The 19,749-nt window shown below is 42.2% G+C and overlaps 1 long non-coding RNA gene across 1 annotated transcript in view; it reads left to right on the forward strand.

Annotated features, from left to right (window-relative positions):
* The window catches only part of LOC121141289, a 26,140-nt gene extending 6,403 nt beyond the window's left edge, over positions 1–19,737 (forward strand). Inside the window, exons 2-3 of the long non-coding RNA XR_005878162.1 lie at positions 3,882–4,068; positions 19,689–19,737. This is a non-coding gene — a long non-coding RNA (uncharacterized LOC121141289). The remainder of the gene's footprint in view (positions 1–3,881; positions 4,069–19,688) is intronic.
* Positions 19,738–19,749: the final 12 nt, after the last annotated feature.

Consider the following 19,749-nt stretch of genomic DNA (forward strand, 5'->3'; position numbering starts at 1 on the left):
CACTGGTTCTATACACCTTGGTGTTCCCCACTGAGAGTGGCTGGAGGAAAAGAATCCCCTTCTCCTTCCACTGGCATGGTGGGAGCAGAAACCTTCCTTCCATGACTCTTCTTAACATGCACTGTTTGCCTCAGGACACTTTAAGAGACTGGGGCCCAGGGAAGAACCAATAAGGAAAGAGAAATCTGCCATGTCCGTTCCTTCCTGGTACCATGAAGTCCTTTTATTTACATATCATCTCAGTTCTACAACAGTCTTTTTATTGTTAATAATATGAAGTCAGCATATAAAGTACTGAATTGCATTACAGAATTTTCAGTAGCTATTGGAATAGTCAGGACTCCATACTTAAAACTCCACAGCTGAGGAATGAACCAGCTCTGTCTGATGAAAGTCCTAAGTGCTTTCTCAATAAGAAGTCTTGGCTCAAGATGCTGGCCTGGTTCATGCCTGTCCCCATGGGCTTGGTGAACTTGTCCAGAGAGAGACTTCCAAGAGGTGGTCTTCGTTATGGGCATACTAGGATTTCATACACTGTGTTTGGAGTTTAGTAACTTATGACTCTTCCTCCACAATGGTCATGCTCTTCTCAGCCAGTCTGGCCCATGGCACCCCAGGTCCTGGCACTGATTGAGTTGGGCAAGTAATCTCTTACTCCATTTCTCTGGCCAGAATAACAGGCATTCTGGGGTTGGGGCAGGTAGAGGAGAGAGGACTAAAACATGGGTGGGGATAGGTAAAAGAGAGAAAGCTAACATAGGATGGGGGTCGGGTGGGTAAAGGAGAGAAAGCTAACATCGTGTTTTCTTGCATGCAGCAAAAGGATGGATTCTGGTTTTGCACCCATTCTGTTAGTCTGTATCTTTTTATTGGAGAATTGTGATCATTGATGTTGAGAGACAGCAATAACCAGTGATGTTGATTCCTGCTATTTTGGTGTTTTGTTTTGTTTTTCTGTGTGTGTGAGAGAGAGAGAGAGAGAGAGAGAGAGAGAGAGAGAGAGAGAGAGAGAGAGAGAGAGAGAGAGATTCTCACTTCCATCTCTTAAAATTCTATTGGTGAAGCTTGCCTCTGTGGTTCCTGCTCAAGTTCCTAAATTTTCATTTTCAGATTTCCCTCAATTTGGGCTCATTTATTGACTTTTTTCTACCTTCAGGCCTTGAGCTGTTTTATTCATTTCCTTCTGCTGTTTGTGTTTACATAGATTTCATTAAGGGATTTATTCATATCCTCTCTAAGGACCTCTATCATATTCATAAAGGCCATTTCAAGGTCTTTCTTGTGTTTCAACTGTGTTGGAATTCTCAGGGCCTTCTGTGTAAGGGTTGCTAGACTCTAGAAGAGACATATTGTCCTGGCTGTTATTGATGGTGTTTTTATACTGGCATCTCGGCATCTGGGTCAGGGAACATTGTAATTATAGGTGCTAATAGCTGGTCTTTGTTGGGTGGACAGTTTGTTCCTCTCTTTTTCATAAGAGTCGAGGTAGCTGCTTGTTGCCTGGTAGGAAATTCATCTGGGATCCTGATAGGTGGGACCACTGGGGCATTCCAGATAAAATATGTTTCTGAGTATTGGTAGCTGACACTAACGAATGGAGATAGGTGGCCTGGAGGGTCTATTGGAGGAAGTAAAACAAGATGTCCCTCCAAGACCTCCTTAGTTCCCTGGGAACAGCGTAGAGAGTTAGGAGAAGCCACAGCAGAAGGTCTGCTACACAGCTGGGCATGAGACTGGGTGATTGGATTTGGAGGAGCAGAGGGAGGGAGAAAGATCTGCAGTTAACCTACATTAGTAGTTCTCAACCTGTGGGTCATGACTCCTTTGGGAGTAGAATGACTTTTTTACAGGAGTCACCTAAGATTATCGGAAAACATGGATTTTTACACCCCAATTCATAGAAGTAGCAAAATTACAGTTATGAGGGAATAATGAAAATAATTTTATGGTTGGGGGTCACCACAACGTAAATAACTTTATTAAAGGGTCAGAGTGTAAGGAAGGTTGAGGACCACCGGCTAACATTCTTCCCTGGTTGGAGTGGCCTGTGGGTTCCCAGGGTGTGTCTGCTGGAGTTGAGGACTGGATAGAGCAGTGAGTGGAGAAATTATATTATACCAAAGGTGACCAGTCAGACACAGTTTATAGTCAATTGAAAGTCTTTATTCCAGGAGAATGAGACTATACCTAGGTATTTGGTGACATAGGTGTAGCCCCAAGTGTCTATAACTCAGGGTTTTTGAAAGCAGAAACAACTCCTTGTCATCTCACTCAGCAACTTGGGAGCAGGAAGGCTTTGTGTAAGCAAACAATTAGACAGAGGGCTGGAGAAATGGCTCAGTGGTTAAGAACTTCTCTTTCAGAAGACCCAGGTTCAATTCCCAGCACCCACATGGCAGCTCCCAGCTGTCTATAACTCCTGTCCCAGTGGGATCTGATATCCTGACACAGACATACAGGTGAAACATCAAGGTAAATAAGACACAAATAAATAAATTATTTTTAAAAACCAACAATGAGACAGTAGCTAAGTGGCTAGCCAGAAGGGGAAATTTACACAAGCAGGCATTTTAACAAAAGCTAAGATAACCTAGCTAGGACATCCTGACCTTGGGTTCCTAGAATAAGGCTGGGTAATTTTCCATGGGATTCTCCATCAAAGCGATCAAATTTGAGTTAACTATAAAATGGCCTCAACAAGAATACAAGATGGGGGAACCTCTGCACTTTCTTGCCCTGTCACACACAGGAGAGAGATTAGTAGGAGGAGATCGGTGGCATCCATAGTGGTGGGGCTGGGGGAGGGGGGATTCAGCAGGTGTTCTGCTGCAGGGCTGGAAATGAGACTTAGGGATTGGATCTGAAGGAGAGGGGGGAGGCATGAAGATCTACAGTCAGCCTATCTGCTTCCCCGACAGGAGTCATGGACATTTTTTTAAAGAAAGAAAGAGAGAAACTAGACGTGGAGAGTTGGGTTACCATTGCTGTGATGAGACACCATGACAAAAGCAGCTTGGGGAGGAGAGAGCTTATTTCTCTTGCAGTTCTGCATCACAGTTCGTCATCAAAAGCAGTGAGAGCAGGGACCCAATCAGGGCAGGAACCCGGATGCAGAAGCCAAGTGCTACTTACTGGCTTGCTCCCCATGGCTTGCTCAACTTACTTTCTTTTAGAACCCAGGACCACCAGTCCAGGGATGGCACCACCCACAATGGGCTGGCCCACCCCCTTCATGAAATCACTAATTAAGACTGTCTACAACCAGATCTTATGAAGGCATTTCTTTCTTTCGCTTTTTGTTTAGTTGTTTTGATACAGGGTTTCTCCGTGTAGCCCTGGCGGTCCTGGATTTCACTCTGTAGACCAGGCTGGCCTCAAACTCAGAGATCCACCTGTCTCTGCCTCCCGAGTGCTGGGATTAAAGGCATGTGCCACCACAGCCCAGCTTGGAGGCATTTTCTTAATTGAAGTTCCCTTCCCTCAAATGACTGTAGCTTGTGTCTAGCTAACATAAAACTAGCCAGCACAGAGTGGGAAAGTACAATAGGTTATTATTAAAGCAAAGGGCTGACAGCATTCCAGTTCCTACTGAAAGTAGGCCTATCCTGGCTTCTCATTCTGTGAACTGAGTTTTCTGGTTTGGGATTTTATACCAACGGAAGCACATTTGTCATGAGCATGCTATGCCAGAAACATAGACAGGTTTGTATATTCTCAAATGTCCATCCTTACTGATAACAATACATTCACTAGATATATAGGCATTGTTGGCTGCAGTTTGCCAAGAAGTCCCAATGTCCCTTGACAGCTGGCCATCGAAAACACAGGTTGCAGATGCAGTTTTTAAATTCCAGTCTTAATTATTAATATTCATGTTACAGGGTGGTGACAGAGTGTTACAGAGGCTGCAGTCTGAAGAGTTTAAAAAGTCAGAGGGCTGATTCAGATGCAAAGGGAGTGACTTCTGATGGTCAGTGTTGATTAACTCAGTTCAAGAGCTGCTGGAAGAGTGCATGTCAACTTGAGACCTAGTACTGAACTGAACTGCAGATGTTCTGGACCATGAAGGTAAGATACAGAACTGGACCAAGATGGATGATGGGTAAGTGGATGGGTGACTGGCAACTTGGGTAGGCCATGCTAAGCAGTATCCAGACAGCCTAGAGTTTCCCCCCAGTTGGTTCTTTGACACATACTGGGTAGTCAGATGCCAGGTCATTGGGGTCATCACCATCATGGTGCTAGGTGTCCTCCAGGCAAGGCTCTGGTGAGCTTGATGAGTTCTCCATCCCATTCTTGCAAACATGGTTCTAATAGGCCCATGTGCTCACACATTCTATGCTGGTTAGTCTTGATTGCCAACTTGTTGGCATTTAGAATCTCCAAGGAAACAAATCTGTCTTCAAGGGATTCCCTAAGTCAGGTTAACTAAGGTAGGAAGACCCATCTAAATGTGATCAGCATGGTTCCCTGGGCTGGAGTCCTGAACTAAATAAAAGAGGAGCTAGTGAGATGACCACAAGCATTCATCAGCCTGCTTCTCGCTGCAGATGAAACATAACCAGCAGGCTCTTGCTCCTGCTGCCATGCCCTCTGTACCGTGATGGATTAAATATGTCTGAATCTACCCAGTAAGCACGTAGGTGGTACTTTTTCTTTTGGGAGTATAAGTTATCAGTCAGTGTCTCACAGACAGGGATGAACCAATGTGGTGTCTTACATGTACAATGAGTTTGAACTCAAATTGAGGCAAATGTTGCTTATAATATGGAGTCGCCATAATCAAGGTACAGCCTGAAAGCCATGTTTCATACAAGATAATTAAAAGCAGGCCATGATCCAATCTCCACACATTGCACAATTTATTCTTTTTGTATTCAGCATCTTTTGCTCAACATTATAAGGTCTGAGGTTCATATATAACAACCCATTATTTTTTTCTCCTTGGCAATATTTCTCAATCTCAATGCTATTGGCATTATAGGCTAGATGTTGTTGCCTACACAGGGTAAGTGTGAAGATTCTCTTTGACATTACCAGTGCCATCTTGTATTATGGAACTATTGTGACTGCCCAGAATCCCTGACTAGTTTTTCCCATATAGTTTCCCAGCCAAATATAAAAAGAAGAAAATGTTAGAGTGGCCTGTGTAGCTTTACAACTGGTCATTAGCTCCAAAATTGTGCTTGGGGAGGTGGGGGTAGCCGGATGGGTGTATATGCAGATGCATATGTGCCCTGACATACTTGTGGAGGTCAAAGGATAACTCTCAGAAGTTGGTTCTTTCCTGCTGCCTTGTGAGATCCAGGATTGAACTCAAGTGGTCAGGCCTGTGGACTGGCACACCTCTACCCACTGACCCATCTCACTGGCCCAGTACCTGGCCTTTTGATTAGGCTGAGGTAAACAAGGTACGCTCAAGCTTGGATAAAGTTGGTTTAGTCCTGACCACTTGACAAGACCTTGCCTTCTGACCCAGGCTTTGGAACATACATGGCCTTGTTACTATCCAGAATCACTTTTTCAGCATCTAGTCACACTTCTGTTAGTGAGTCCCCATAACTTGCACTCCACAAAACCCCCAGATTTGCTTGCCTCTCCTTTATCTCAAGGCACATTGGGGCCAATTCCCGTACATTGGGACCTGGTTGCTTAAGAACAGTGGAATGTTTTTAACTCCTGCCAACCAGATGCCAACACTCATAAGTTGGGATAGCCACAAAAACGTCTGGACATTAACAAATGTCTCCTGGGTATAAATCATCCACAAAAGGCTTTTTAAGACTGTGGACGGGGCACTGAGGCAACGCAGACTGGACAAGCTAGAACTCTGAAACAAGGTAATAGTTGAGAGGAGAGCGGAGGATAGCAGCTGTGCTTTTCTCCTGGGAGCATTTGGGAAATATGAGCTTGGCTGAGCACTGAAACTTTACCCTGGCAGATGCCAACTGTAGAAACCACTCATGTTTTCTGTGGTTGCCCTCGGCTGAAGGGACAAAATCGAGAATGCAAGGAGATTCAAAATCACCTGGTTTTCTTCAGTAAGTGTTTGCAAAATTTACAGGAGGCCCACGGAGAGCTTGTTAGAATCTGAATCCAGTGAGGATACTAGGACCATAAAACATTGATGGGGCAAGGGTTTCAGAAACACGTTAAAATTGAAACAATGTTTAACTCTGTCCATGAACGTTCACCCATCTATCTGCCTTTCAAAGGTAGTGCTTGATAAATGTGAAAGGACTAAAATTGGGGTCATGAGCAGCCTCAGTAGACAGAAGTGCGTGCTCATCTTGAAAGTCTGAGGACTGGAGTTCAGATCCTACCTCCCATGTAAATGTCAGGGATGGGGCATGGTGCATGCCTGTAAACACAGCATCCCAGAGCAATCTGTCCAGCTAGACTAGCTAAATCCTGCCTATACCTGTACATGCATATCCACAAACACACACACACCAACGTACATGTTAACACGCATATACACATATACAAAAGTGAAAAATTAACATAATATAAAGCATGTCCCCAACCACCATGGACAGGAATTGGAAATCCACAGCATACAGCAATATTGGAACCCCTTGAGTATTTAAAAGTTAAGCAACGAATTATCAAATAACCAAGAGGTCAAAGGAGAAATCACAAGAGACATTAGGAAATATCCTGTGCCTAATTAATAAGTCAGATTAGAATGCATGGGATACAGTTGAAGCAGTGCCTGGAGGGCAATATATACCTGTAAATATCTGTATCCGAGAAAAGAAACAACTCAAGCAATAGACTATAACCGAGAAAACATTTGACAACTCAATTTAAAAAAATACAAAAGATCTCTGGAAGAAGATAGCCAAGACTAGGGGTATGATTCAGGGGTAGAGGGCTTGCCCAGTATGCTCAAGGTCCATGAATTTGATTTTTATCACAAAAAGATACCCAATGTCTAGTGAGCATATGAAATTCACTAGACTTTGCCAGCCCTCAGTAGCATGCAAACAGAAACACCTGAAACAAACCCAACAGACCCAAAATGGTCAAAGGGTTTGTGCTGGCTATTGTCATGTCGACTTGACACAAGCTGGAGTCATTGGAGAGCAGGGAGCCTCCAAAGTAATACTTTCTCATTGGGTCCACCATTCCACAAATAACAACAAAGAAACTTATTAATTATAAAAGCTTGAACTGAGCTTAGTCTTTTTCCCAACTAGCTCTTACAACTTAAATTAACCTGTCTCTATTAATCTGCATTCTGTCACATGGCTCTGTTACCTCTGCTCCGTACTGTGTATCAGACTTCTTTGGAGTCTCCGGGAGACTCTGCCTTTCTTCTTCCCAGAGTCCTCCTCTGCCCAGAAGTCCCGCCTACATCTCCTGCCTAGCTATTGACCACTCAGCTCTTTATTACACCAATCACAGCAGTACATCTTCACACAGTGTACAAATATCCCACAACAAGCCTCTCAGCTGGGAAAAAAACTGCCTCCAAGAGACCTGATTGTAAACAAGCCTATAGGGCATTTTTTAATTTAGTAATTGATGTGAGAGGGCCAACCCATTGTAGATGGTGCCATCCCTGGGCTGGTGGTCCTAGATGCTGTAAGAAAGCAGACTGAGCAAGCCATAATGAACAAGCCAGTAAGCTACATTCATCCATGGCCCCTGAATCAGCTCCTGCCTCCAAGTCCCTGCACTACCTGAGTTCCTGTCTTGACTTTCATTGATGATGAATTGTGATGTGGAAGTATAAGCCCAATAAACCCTTTCCTCCCCAAGTTGCTTTTGTCATGGTGTCTAATTGTAGCAATAGTAACCCTAAGAAAGGACTCATGTCTCACTCATGTGTGGAATCTATTAAGTTAAAATCACAGAAGCAAAAGGTATAACAGTGGTTTCCAGGACCTTCCTTGGCATTTACAAAGACATAACATTGGAAGACACAGTGTGTTGATGGAGGTGTTAATCCAAAAATAAGTATCTCTTACGGCTGACATGTATATCAAACATCACATTGTCTATCTTGAATACATGCAATTTTTATGTCAATTATATTTCAATGAAGCTGAAAAAGGAAAGAATGTGTGGGGGAGTAAAACACTCCACCCCAAGCATGTTTCTCTGGCATCTTTAGAATTGGTTATTCAAAGAAACTGCAAGTCCAGGATCAGCTCTGCCTAGCATAGTAAACAGCAGGTACAGACCAAAGTTGTTCCTACCTGATCTCTTCTTCTTTCCCTCAAGAATCTGCTTGCAGGAGCTGGAGATGGCTTGGGTACTTGCTACCCTCGCAAAGGACCTGGGTTTGGTTCCCAGTGTTCACATGATGGTTCATAACCTTCTATAAACTCCAGTTCTAGGGGATCCAACATCCTTTTCTGAGCTCCAGAGGCATTGGGCATGCACTTGTGCACAGGCATACATGTAGGCAAAACATCTGTATGCATAAAATAATAAAATACAAATTTTGTTAAGCATATTAATATCAATGTGCACGCAATTACCCTCTTAAGGAAGACCACACAGGCCTAACTTCTAAGAGAACAGACATGTCTTGCCAGCTTTCTGCTGTATACACAGGAGCCATATAATGTTTGCATGGTGCATCCTCATGCATGGCTCCTGGTGAGCATAGGCAGGCAGGCCTGCTGAACATATAACTAAGGAAGAAAACATTTGATCCCATGTGCATCTCTTAGCTTTGGTTAATACTGACACAGGGGCTGGAGTGATGGCTCAGCAGTTACAAGCACTGACTCCTCTTCCACAGGACACAGGTTCAATTCCCAGCACCCACATGGCAGCTCACAACTGTCTGTAACTTCAAAATCTGACACCCTCACACAGACATTCATGCAGGCAAAACACTAATGCACATAAAATAAAAATAAATTTTAAAAACAATATAAAGTATAATATAGTAATACCAACACCAGCCTACCTTGCCCTTCTCCAATATGAGAGTATTGCTCTTCTGCATACTCACCCATCACACACAAAATACCTTCCTATAGTTTTAATTGGAGCTATTGTTGTTTATAGAGAGCTTTTAAATTTACTCTTTTCACTTTGAAGTTTGATAATTTTAATCTATAAAATAAACTGACAGTAGACTTCAGGGGAACAAAATCTATAGTATGTCTAGTAGACATGAGAATCTGAAGTCAAAGTGGGAAGTGGTGTGAGATAGCAGGCCCTTTTATAGAGCTCAACAAACAGACAGTGGCCCAAGTTTACATGGGGAAGGAGGTGGTGCTGGCAATGGTCAACTGAGAGGAGGATTGTGCAGTGAGCCAAAGATGTCTTACCACATTGCCTCCTTGGTAACAGCCACATGTGCTCACCTCTGTCTGAGTGACTTTGATCCCTAAAACCCATGTGCCATGGTATGCATGCACCTATGTACAGACAGACAGATACACACACACACACCCCAATAATTTACAAGTAGTTTTAAGATTAGCTGATACAGAACCTAAACATGGAGACCATGAAATGCCTACTATCGTTAGATGTGTGTATCAAGTAAGCAAAAACTGAAATTCAGAAAGTCAGACCAGCAGGATGGCTCAGTGGATAAAGGTGCTTGCTGTTCAAACTTGGTGACCTGAATTTAATCCCTGGAACCCATACAAAGGAGTAAAACCAGGCTGACTCTACAAAGTTGTCTTCTGCCTTCCATATACACTGTGGCACATGCAGAAACATGAACACACAATACTTTTTAAATTTAAAATTCAAATAATCCCAGTGTTGCTGGGCACACCTTCGATTCCAGCACTCAGCAGGCAGAGGCAGGTGAATCTTTTAAATTCAGGCCGGCTTGATCTGCAGAACAAGTTCCGGGACAGCCCGGGCTAAACAAACTCTGTCTCTAAAAAAAATTAAATTAAATTAAAAAAAGAAAGAAAGAAAGTTAGAAAGGAAAGAAAAGAAAATGTTCCAGTTCTTACAAGGAGGGAGATAAATGCCAGTCAACCCTCTCACACTGTTGGATGAAGGGAAGATTAGAACAGCTAATTTGCAAAGCAATCTATCGAAATTTTCTCTTTTTCTCCTATTTTTTATTTAAATTAGAAACAAGCTTGTTTCACAGGTTAATCCCAGCTCTCTCTCCCTCCCCTCCGCCCCTGCCTCTCACCTACCCCCATCCCATCCTCTTTCTGCTCCCAGGGAGGGTGAGGCCTTCCATGAGGGATCTTCAAAGTCTGTCTTATCATTTGCAGCAGGGCCTAGACCCTCCCCCTGTGTCTAGGCTTAGAGAGAATTCCTCTATATGGAATAGGCTCCCAAAGTCCATTCATATACTAGGGATAAATACTGATCCACTACCAGAGGCCCCATAGATTAACCAGACCTCCAAACTGACATTGTCGTTCAGGGGGTCTGGAGCAGTCCTGTGCTGGTTTCCCAGCTATCAGTCTGGGGTCCATGAGCTCTCTCTTGTTCAGGTCAGCTGTTTCTGTGGGTCTCTCCAACATGGTCTTGACCCCTTTGTTCATCACTCCTTCCTCTCTGCACTGGATTCCAGAGTTAATCTCAGTGTTTAGCTGTGCGTGTCTGCTTCTGCATCTACAAGTTACTGGATGAAGGCTCTAGGATGACATATAAGGTGATCATCAATCTCATTATCAGAGAAGGGCATTTAAGGAAGCCTCTCCACTATTGTTTAGATTGTTAATTGGGGTCAACCTTGTAGATCGCTAGACATTTTCCTAGTGCCAGATTTCTCTTCAAACCTATAATGACTCACTCTGTTATGGTATCTCTTTTCTTGCTCTCCTCTATTCTTCCCCCAATTCAATCTTCCTGCTCCCTCATGTCCACCTCTTCTCCCCTTCTCTTTCTCTTAACTCACTCTCCCTTTCCCCCTTGCTCCCAATTTGCTCAGGAGACCTTGTTCATTTCCCCTTCTCCAGGGGGACCATGTATGTCTCTCTTAGGGTCCTCTTTGTTTCCTAGCTTCTCTTGTGGTGTGGTAATCCTTTGTTCTATGTCTAAACTCCACATATGAGTGAGTACATACTGTGTTTGTCTTTTTGTAACTGGGTTACCTCACTCAGGATGGTTTCTTCTAGTTCCATCCATTTGCCTATGAATTTCAAGATGCCACTGTTTTTTTCTGCTGAGTAGTACTCCATTGTGTAAATGTACCAGGTGTTCTCCATTCATTTTTCAGTTGAGGGGCATCTAGGTTGCTTCCAAGTTCTGGCTATTACAAATAATGCTGCTATGAGCATGGTTGAACAGGTGTTCTTGTTGTATGAATGTGCATCTTTTGGGTATATGCCCAAGAGTGGAATTGCTGGATCTTGTGGTAGACTGATTCCTGTTTTCCTGAGGAACTACCATAATGATTTCCAAAATGGCTGTACGAGTTTGTACTCCCACCAACAGTGGCAGTGTTCCCCTTTCTTCACATCCTGTCCAGCATAAACTGTCACTGGTGTTTTTGATTTTAGCCATTCTGGCTTTTGATTTGCATATCCCTGATGGAGAAGGATGTTGAGAAATTTCTTAAGTGTCTTTCAGCCATTTTAGATTCCTCTATTGGGAATTCTCTATTTAGTTTTGTACCCCACTTTTTAATTGGGTTATTTGGTATTTCGGTGAGTAACTTCTTGAGTTCTTTGTATATTTTGGAAATCAACCCTCTGTCAAATATTACATTGATTCTTTGTATTGTTTTCCTAGTTTCTACTTTATTGATTTCAGCCCTCAATTTTATTATTTCCTGGTGTCTCCTCCTCTGGGGTGAGTTTGCTTCTTTTAGTTCTAGAGCTTTCAGTTGTGCTGTTAATTTTCCAGTGTGATTATTCTCCAATTTCTTCATGTGGGCACTAAGTGCTATAAAATTTCCTCTTAGCACTTCTTTCAAAGTGTCCCTTAAGTTTAATGTTGTGTTTTCATTCTTATTGAATTTTAGGAAGTCTTTAATTTCTTTTTTTATTTCTTCCTTGACCCAGGAATGGTGCAATTGCACATTGTTCAATTTCCATGAGTTTGTAGGGTTTCTGTAATTTGCATTGTTGTTGAATTCTAACTCTAAAGCATGGTTGTCTGATAAGATACAGGGGATTATTCCAATTTTTTTTTGTACCTGTTGAGGTTTGCTATGTTGCCAAGTATGTGGCTGATTATAGAAAAGGTTCCATGTAGCGCTGAAAATAAGGTGTATTCTGTTGTGTTTGAATAGAATGTTCTATAGATGTCTGTTAGATACAATTGAGTTATAACTTCTATTAGTTCCTTCGTTTCTTTGTTAAGTTCCTGTCTGGTGATCCTGTCTAGTGGTGAGAGTGGGATGTTGAAGTCTCCCACTCTAAGTATGCGAGGTTTTATGTGTGATTTGAGTTTTAGTAATGTTTCTTTTATGAATGGATGCCTTTGTATTTGGGGCATAGATATTCAGAATTGAGACTTCATCTTGATGGATTTCTCCTGTGATAAATATGAAATGGCCTCCTTCATCTCTTTTGAATGATTTTAGTTTAAAGTCTAATTTGTTAGATATTAGAATTGCTACCCCCACTCATTTCTTGGGTCCATTTGATTGGAAAATCTTTTCCCAACCCTTAACTCTGAGGTTCCATCTGTCTTTGAAATTGAGGTATGTTTCTTGTAAGTAACAGAAGGATGGATTCTGTCTTTGTATCCATTCTGTTAGCCTGTGTCTTTTTATAGGTGAGTTAAGACCATTGCTATTGAGAGAAATTTAGGACCATTGAGAGTTAATTCTTGTTTGTTTGTGATTTGTTGGTGGTGGAGGTTTTGTGTGTGAATTTCCACCCTTTTTTTCTTTTGACTGTTGGTAAAATGGGATTATCTATTGCCTACATTTTTTTGTGAGTGTAGTTAACGTCCAGAACTTTCTGTAGGGCTGGATTAGTGGACATGTATTGTTTAAATCTAGTTTTGTCATGGAATATAGTTTTCTCCATATATAGTGATTGAAAGCTTTGCTGGGTACAGTAGTCTGGGCTGGCATCCGTGGTCTTTTAGTGTTGGTAGAGTATCTATCCAGGACCTTCTAGCTTTCAGAGTTTCCATGGAGAAGTCAGGTGTAATTCTGATAGGTTTGCCTTTATATTTTACTTGACCTTTTTCCTTAGCTCCTCTTAATATTCTTTTTTTAATTCTCTATGTTTGGGGTTTGATTATTATATGGCAAGGGAACTTTCTGTGGTCCACTCTATTTGGTGTTCTGTAGGCTTCTTGTACTTTCGTTGGCATGTCTTTCTTTAGGTTGGGAAAGTTTTCTTCTATGATTTTGTTGAATATGTTTTCTGCATCTTTGAGGTGGGTTTCTTTACCTTCTTCTATGTGGGGACACCAGACCTTGAGCAGAAACCCACTTCCCCTTTGGCCTGGGAGCAGGCAGCTGTGTAATGTTTACTGAAAACAATTCAGTGCTAAAGTTCTTGATAGGGCTCAGATAAGGGCTTGCTCACTGAAATACCATGCCTTTCACACTCCCTACAGCTAGATGCCTCTTCCTGTCCCCCCTGTGGTGTCTCCCCGATTCTGGGGCCAGAGATTAAACCACCAGCCAGGAGGGTGAGAAGTCTGGAAAGAATTGTATGTAGATGGAGCAGAAGTCCTTAAAAAGGGAAGCTCCCTTTTCTTAGAGAGACTTCTCCTGAGAGCTCTCTCCTAAGCTGACTGGGGTCTCCTCCTAAGCTGACTTGGGAAGATAAAGTTTTCTTAAAGCAACCGACCAGTCTCTGTGTCATCTATCCCGACCACCTCGCTACATTCTCGGATGCAGGCCGCACAGCAGGTGCGACAATTGGAGGTTCCACCGAGATCGTGAAAGCGAGGTAAGTGAGCGGGTTCGTCTCTTTTTCTGGCCAGGGACAGATTGGGGAAAAAAGAAAAGAAGCCATGGGGAATAGTTCTGGGAAGCTTAAATTACAGTATCAAGTTAAAAAGTTACTTGAAGGACATGGGACTACAGTAAAGTCTAAAACCTTAGAAGGCTTTCTAAAGTCGATCGAATGAGCCAGTCCATGGTTCATTACCGGGGGGAGCTTAAATATCCCAGATTGGGAAGAGGTTCGCCGTGATCTTCATCAACTTTTACGAAAAGAGAGACCTGAGTCCCTGCCCCCATCTACATTCTCCTTATGGAGATTAGTGAAGGGCGCACTCTTGACAGATAAGGCTAGCCACCGCCAGGTAGTCCAGGCCACAAAAGAGGCTTTTTCAGAGTTACAAGAGATTGAGACTCAAGCCTCCCTGAGTTCTGAGGCAGAGAGTGACAGTGAATCATCTGGAGAAACCCTGACTGAAACTTCTATATCTATTATTCTTAGGTGTAGGGGAGATCTTATGTACCTGAGGTACTGACAGCACCCTTTGGGGCATGGGCAGAGGAATGTGGGAAAGGTGAGGGATATAAGGGGGAAAAGAAAGGGAAAGCTCTCTCTTGGATCCTGGCTGAGGTTCGGAAACCATAGAGCGCTGACCCAATTCTCAGCTTTTCATGTAAGTTACTTCTCCCTATCTTAATAAATATCCAACCACCTTTTCCAGGCATCCTTAGTGTGACTCATTTCCCTTCACATTTTGGTGTCAGGAGTGGTTCACCCACCCACGCACCACACTTGAGCTGGTCGGGGGGAGGGCTGCAGAAAGACACTGGACTACAGAAAAGTCTTTGGAGCTAAATCAACCAGTGTATTTCAAGGATGTTATGACCTCAGTTTGAAAACCAGGATATGTGTTACATTGGGGAAGGGTTTTCGCCTTTGTTTCCACAGGAGAAGAGAAGCTTTGGATTCCATCAAAATGGTCAATATTCTATACGAACAGGAGAAACCTTGGGAGGAGGAAAGATGACAGTTCATCCACAAAGTCTTATTCTACTATGTGTAAGGAGACCTCATTAAGGGAAAGAGAAGTGTTTTGTTTTTGTCTTCACAGGAAGACCCATCTCCAAACAGCGAAAAATACTAAACGTATAGATACCTAAAAAAGAGAGGATAGCTACCCAAAGGACCATCAAACAAACAAGAATCTAATGTTTGGTATCAATGTCTAATTCTCTTAAACTTACACTTAAATATGTGTTTCTCTTTGCTTCTTAATGCTCTTTTGGTCCCAATTCACTTAAACCAAAGCTGGCTTTGGAGTTGGATTTGACTCTCCTCCTCTAAATCCAATTGTGTTTACAAAATAAAATTCAAAGTGTCTGTATTATATCAAGGGGCTAATTGATGTAAGACAGAAGAAAACAAAACCTAGAGACTGTCATCTGTTTATACTCTGTTCTTTCTCTGAAAGTTTGATTTTCCTCATACTTATCATCTTCCTTACTGTTTGTTGCCTTTCCCAGTATGCATACATATAAAAGTTAAAAATTTCTCTGTTGACATTCATGTTTGAGTGTTCCACAGAGAGCAAGAAATTTCCTAACAACAATCTTCAAAAACTTTGAAAAGAAAATGGGGCCCCACATCATCAACTCCACCTAATAAGTACCATCCTGGAACTGGTTTGGGACTAAATGCATTGTTCTACACAACTCTGGACCAATAAACTGACATGGTACACCTCCTACAATCTGTCCAGAGCCTCAGACAAGAACTTCAATCAGCATTAAAACTTCAATCAAGAACTTCAATCAAGCATCTCCTGCCAAACAGAGACTGAGCAAAAGTGTTGTAGTTAGTATACTTTAGACTTCCACTGCATTAACATTTTCTTCCTACAGAATCCCATGAGGTTGTCATCATCCCATCTCAACAGGAAGTAATTTTGAGACTACTATGCCCCCTTTCCCTGCTGTTGATATTACAAGATAGTTTACACCTGTTAGAGTTAGTTTTCAATTATTTAGGTTTGGGATTAGAAGGAGGTGTCAGACTTAGACATCCCTTTCAGATAAGTTTAGGGTTTAGATGGGATAGATATATTTAGGATAGGATATAAGTAGATTATAATTTGCTTATCATCTATGTATATATGCTATATATGTTTGAGTTTTGTATCAAGTCTAAATCTTTCATTTAGACTAAAATGGGAATTGTAGGGGAGATCTCATGTACCTGAGGTACTGACCACACCCTTTGGGTGTGGGCAGAGGGACATGGGAAAGGTGAGGGATATAAAGGGGAAAAGAAAGGAAAAGCTCTCTCTTGGATCCTGGCCAAGGTTCGGAGACCATAGAGCGCTGACTCATTTCCCAGCTTTTCATGTGAGTCACTTCTCCCTATCTTAATAAATATCCAACTACCTTTTCCTGGCATCCTTAGTGTGATTCGTTTCCCTTCACACGTAGGTTTGGTATTTTCATGGTGTCCCATATTTCCTGGATATTTTTTGTTAGGAATTTGTTGGACTTAAGATTTTCTTTGGTTAATGAATCTATTTCTCCTACTGTATCTTCAACGCCTGAGATTCTCTCTTCCATCTCTTGTATTCTGTAGTTCCTTGATTGTTTACCCAGCTTTTCTACTTACAACATTCCCTCAGTTTGTGTTTTCTTTATTGTCTCTATTTCAGTTTTCAGGTCTTGAACTGTTTTCTTCATCTTTTTTATTGTTTTTTTCTTGGCTTTCCTTAAGAGATTTGTATTTTGGGGGTTTGTTTGTTCTTCCATTTCTTTAAGGAATTTTCTCATATCCTCTTTGAGGGCCTCTATCATTTTCATGAAGTTTTTTTTAGGTCATTCTCTTCTGCTTCATCTGCGTTGGAATGTTCAGGTCTTGCTGGTGTAGAGTTCCCAGACTCTGGTGGTGTCATATTGGATTTTCTGTTGTTGAATGTGTTTTTATATTGTCTTCTTCCCATCCCTTCTTCCAGTGGGTGTAGGAGGAGTCTCTTCCTCTCTTGGTGGGTATGGGTCCAAGGTTCCCTTCCAGTGGGTGCAAGCAGGCCCAATACTCCGATGGCTCTCCTATTCCCATGGGTGGATGTGAGATTAGTACTGAGACCTTGGCAGTCTCTGGGTGGACTGGACCACCGGAATGCGATCCCCAATGCACAGTTCCCAGGCCCCGGATGGCTCTGAGTGGACTGGAAACAGGCCCATGCTTACCTCGTCCAATGGATGGAGAAAGGGACTAGGATGCTGGCAGTCTCTTGGTAGACTGGACTGCTGGGATGGGATCCTCAGTGTACAGTCCCAAGGCTACAGGCAGCTCCCCAGCAAAATTTTCATACTTCACCAACTCTGAAACATATTTTTAATTGAGATTTCTTTTATGTATATGAGTGGTTTTGTTCTCACTGTGTGTCTGTACATATGCCTGGTACCCATGAAGGTCAAAAGAGGTTGTTGGATCTCCTGGAATTGGAATAATCTGGTTGTGAGCCACCATGTAGGTGCTGGGAGCTGACCTCATGTCCTCTACAAGAACAAGTGCACCAAACCATTGAGCAATCTCTCCAGCTCCCTTGAAACATGAATTTCTGAAAGAAACCCACTGGCATGTGGTTTCTCGTTTTCTAAGTTGAACTAATCAGCTTACCCTACTCAACCACTCTGCCCCCACTGTTTTTCCTCCTCTATTCCCTTCTAAGTTTGTGGTACCATCATGTACACAGTCTCCTAGGAAGACAATGAAAGTCAGCATGTCAGGTCCCCACTCCCTCCCTATCATGCCTCAGTCACCACATTGGATGCGTTCTCTTTTAAAATGAGCTTAAACCCCTTCACCTCCTTCTTTTATGACAACTACCACCACACTTTTTTTCTTTTTATGTTATTTTATTAATTTATCTTTATATTCCAATCCTAGTTCCTCCTCCCTCCTCTCCGCCTGGTCACCCCCACTGCCCCCCCACCTCTCATCTGCTCCTTGGAGAAGGTAAGCCCTCCCCTAGGAAGTCTACTAAATCTGTCCCATCATCTCTTTGAGGGAGGACCAAGACACCTCCCCACCCCTCACACACCCTTGTGTCTAGGCTAAGAAGGTATCTCTCCACATAGAATGGGATCCACTAAGTCAGTTTGTGCACTAGAGTTAGATCTTGGACCCATTGCCAGTGACATCATATGTTGTCCCAGCTGCACCACTGTCACCTATATTAAGGGAGTCTAGCTTGGTCTATGAAAGTTCATCATTTGTCAGACCCAAGTCAATGATCTCTCACTAGCTCAGATCAGCTGATTCTGTGGGTTTTCCCATCATGATATTGACTTCTTTGTTCATATTATCACTCCTCCGTCACTTCAATTGTACTCCAGGAACTGGACCCAATGGTTAGTTGTGGATTTCTGCATCTGCTTCCATCTGTTTCTGGAAAAGGGTTCTAGCTTCTCTGGGGTTGTGGATTGTAGGGTGGGTATCTTTTGCTTTATGTCTGGTATCCACTTATGAGTGAGTACATACTGTATTTGTCTTTCTGGGTCTGGGTTACCTCACTCAGGATAGTTTTTTCCTAGTTCTGTTCATATGCCTGCAAATTTTAGGATGTCATTGTTTCTTACTGCTGAGTAGAATTCCATTGTGTAAATTATCACATTTTCTTTATCCATTCTTTGGTTGAGGGGTATCTATGTTGTTTCCAAGATCTGTCTATTAAAAATAATGCTGCTATGAACATTGTTGATCAAATGCCCTTGTGGTGTGAATGAGCCTCCTTTAGATATGTATATGCCCAAAAGTGGTATTGCAGGGTCTGAGGTATGTTGATACCTAATTTTCTGAGAAATCACCATATTGATTTCCACAAGTTTGCACTCCCATCAGTAATGGAGGAGTGTTCCCCTTTCTCCACATCCCCTCCAGCATAAGCTGTCATCGGTGTTTTTGATCTTATCCATTCTGATCTGTGTAAGATGGAATCTCAGATTTGTTTTGATTTGCATTTCCCTGATGATTAAGGATGCTGAGCATTTCCTTAAGTGTGTTTGACTACTACACTTTTAATATAATATCTGCCACACATTTAATATAAGAGCTCTTTTCCACAACTTCCCCTGCCCTCTTCGATTCACACTGCACCCTTGGTGTCATAGACCCCTATACTTAGCAACCTTCAGCTCAGTTTTCGAAGGTCAGGGCCTGTGAGCTGGCGCCTCTCCTTATCTAGCCTCTGCCTCCTTTCTTGCTCTCTGTTCTTCCCCATCCAGCCTTTGATCTCAAAACATCAGCCTGGTTACACAACGCTCATCTCTACCCTGGAAGATGCAATGTCAGTTATGAGAACATCAGATTATCTAACCATTAACCATAGTGAGTTATCAAAATAGTCACTTTAAACATTTTTTATGCTGGGCTTTCATCCCACATTTGGGAGGCAGAAGCAGGTAGATCTCTGTGAGTTCATGGACAGCCTGGTCTACAACCCAAGTTCCAGGACAGCCAGGGTGGTTACACAGAGAAACTCTGTCTTGAAAAACACAAACAAAAAAAGGACATTTTCACAGCCTTGGATTTTATATCAATACAATCTTAAGGAAAGATATTATTGGAATAAGATAAAGAAACCCTGTGCATTCTTGTTCCAGAATTTTTTTATTTTAGTCCCATTTTTTCTACATAAGTATAGATAAATAAATCAGTTGTTTTCTAAAGTCTGACATCATATCCATTCAATATTTGTGTGCTTTTCCTAACAGCTAGAACATTCCCCTCCATAATTATATATCATGGTCAAAATCAGAACATTTAACATTACTATAATGCTACTTATTATCCAATCCATGCTGTACTTTTATCAATTGTCCTCAAAAGAATTTTATTTTCCAGCCAGAACCTGGAAGCAACCTAGATGCCAAGCAACATTTACACTATGCAGTGGAAAAAAAAC

The sequence above is a fragment of the Mesocricetus auratus genome, unplaced genomic scaffold (assembly GCF_017639785.1).
Source record: "Mesocricetus auratus isolate SY011 unplaced genomic scaffold, BCM_Maur_2.0 Super-Scaffold_100007, whole genome shotgun sequence".
NCBI lineage: Eukaryota > Metazoa > Chordata > Mammalia > Rodentia > Cricetidae > Mesocricetus > Mesocricetus auratus.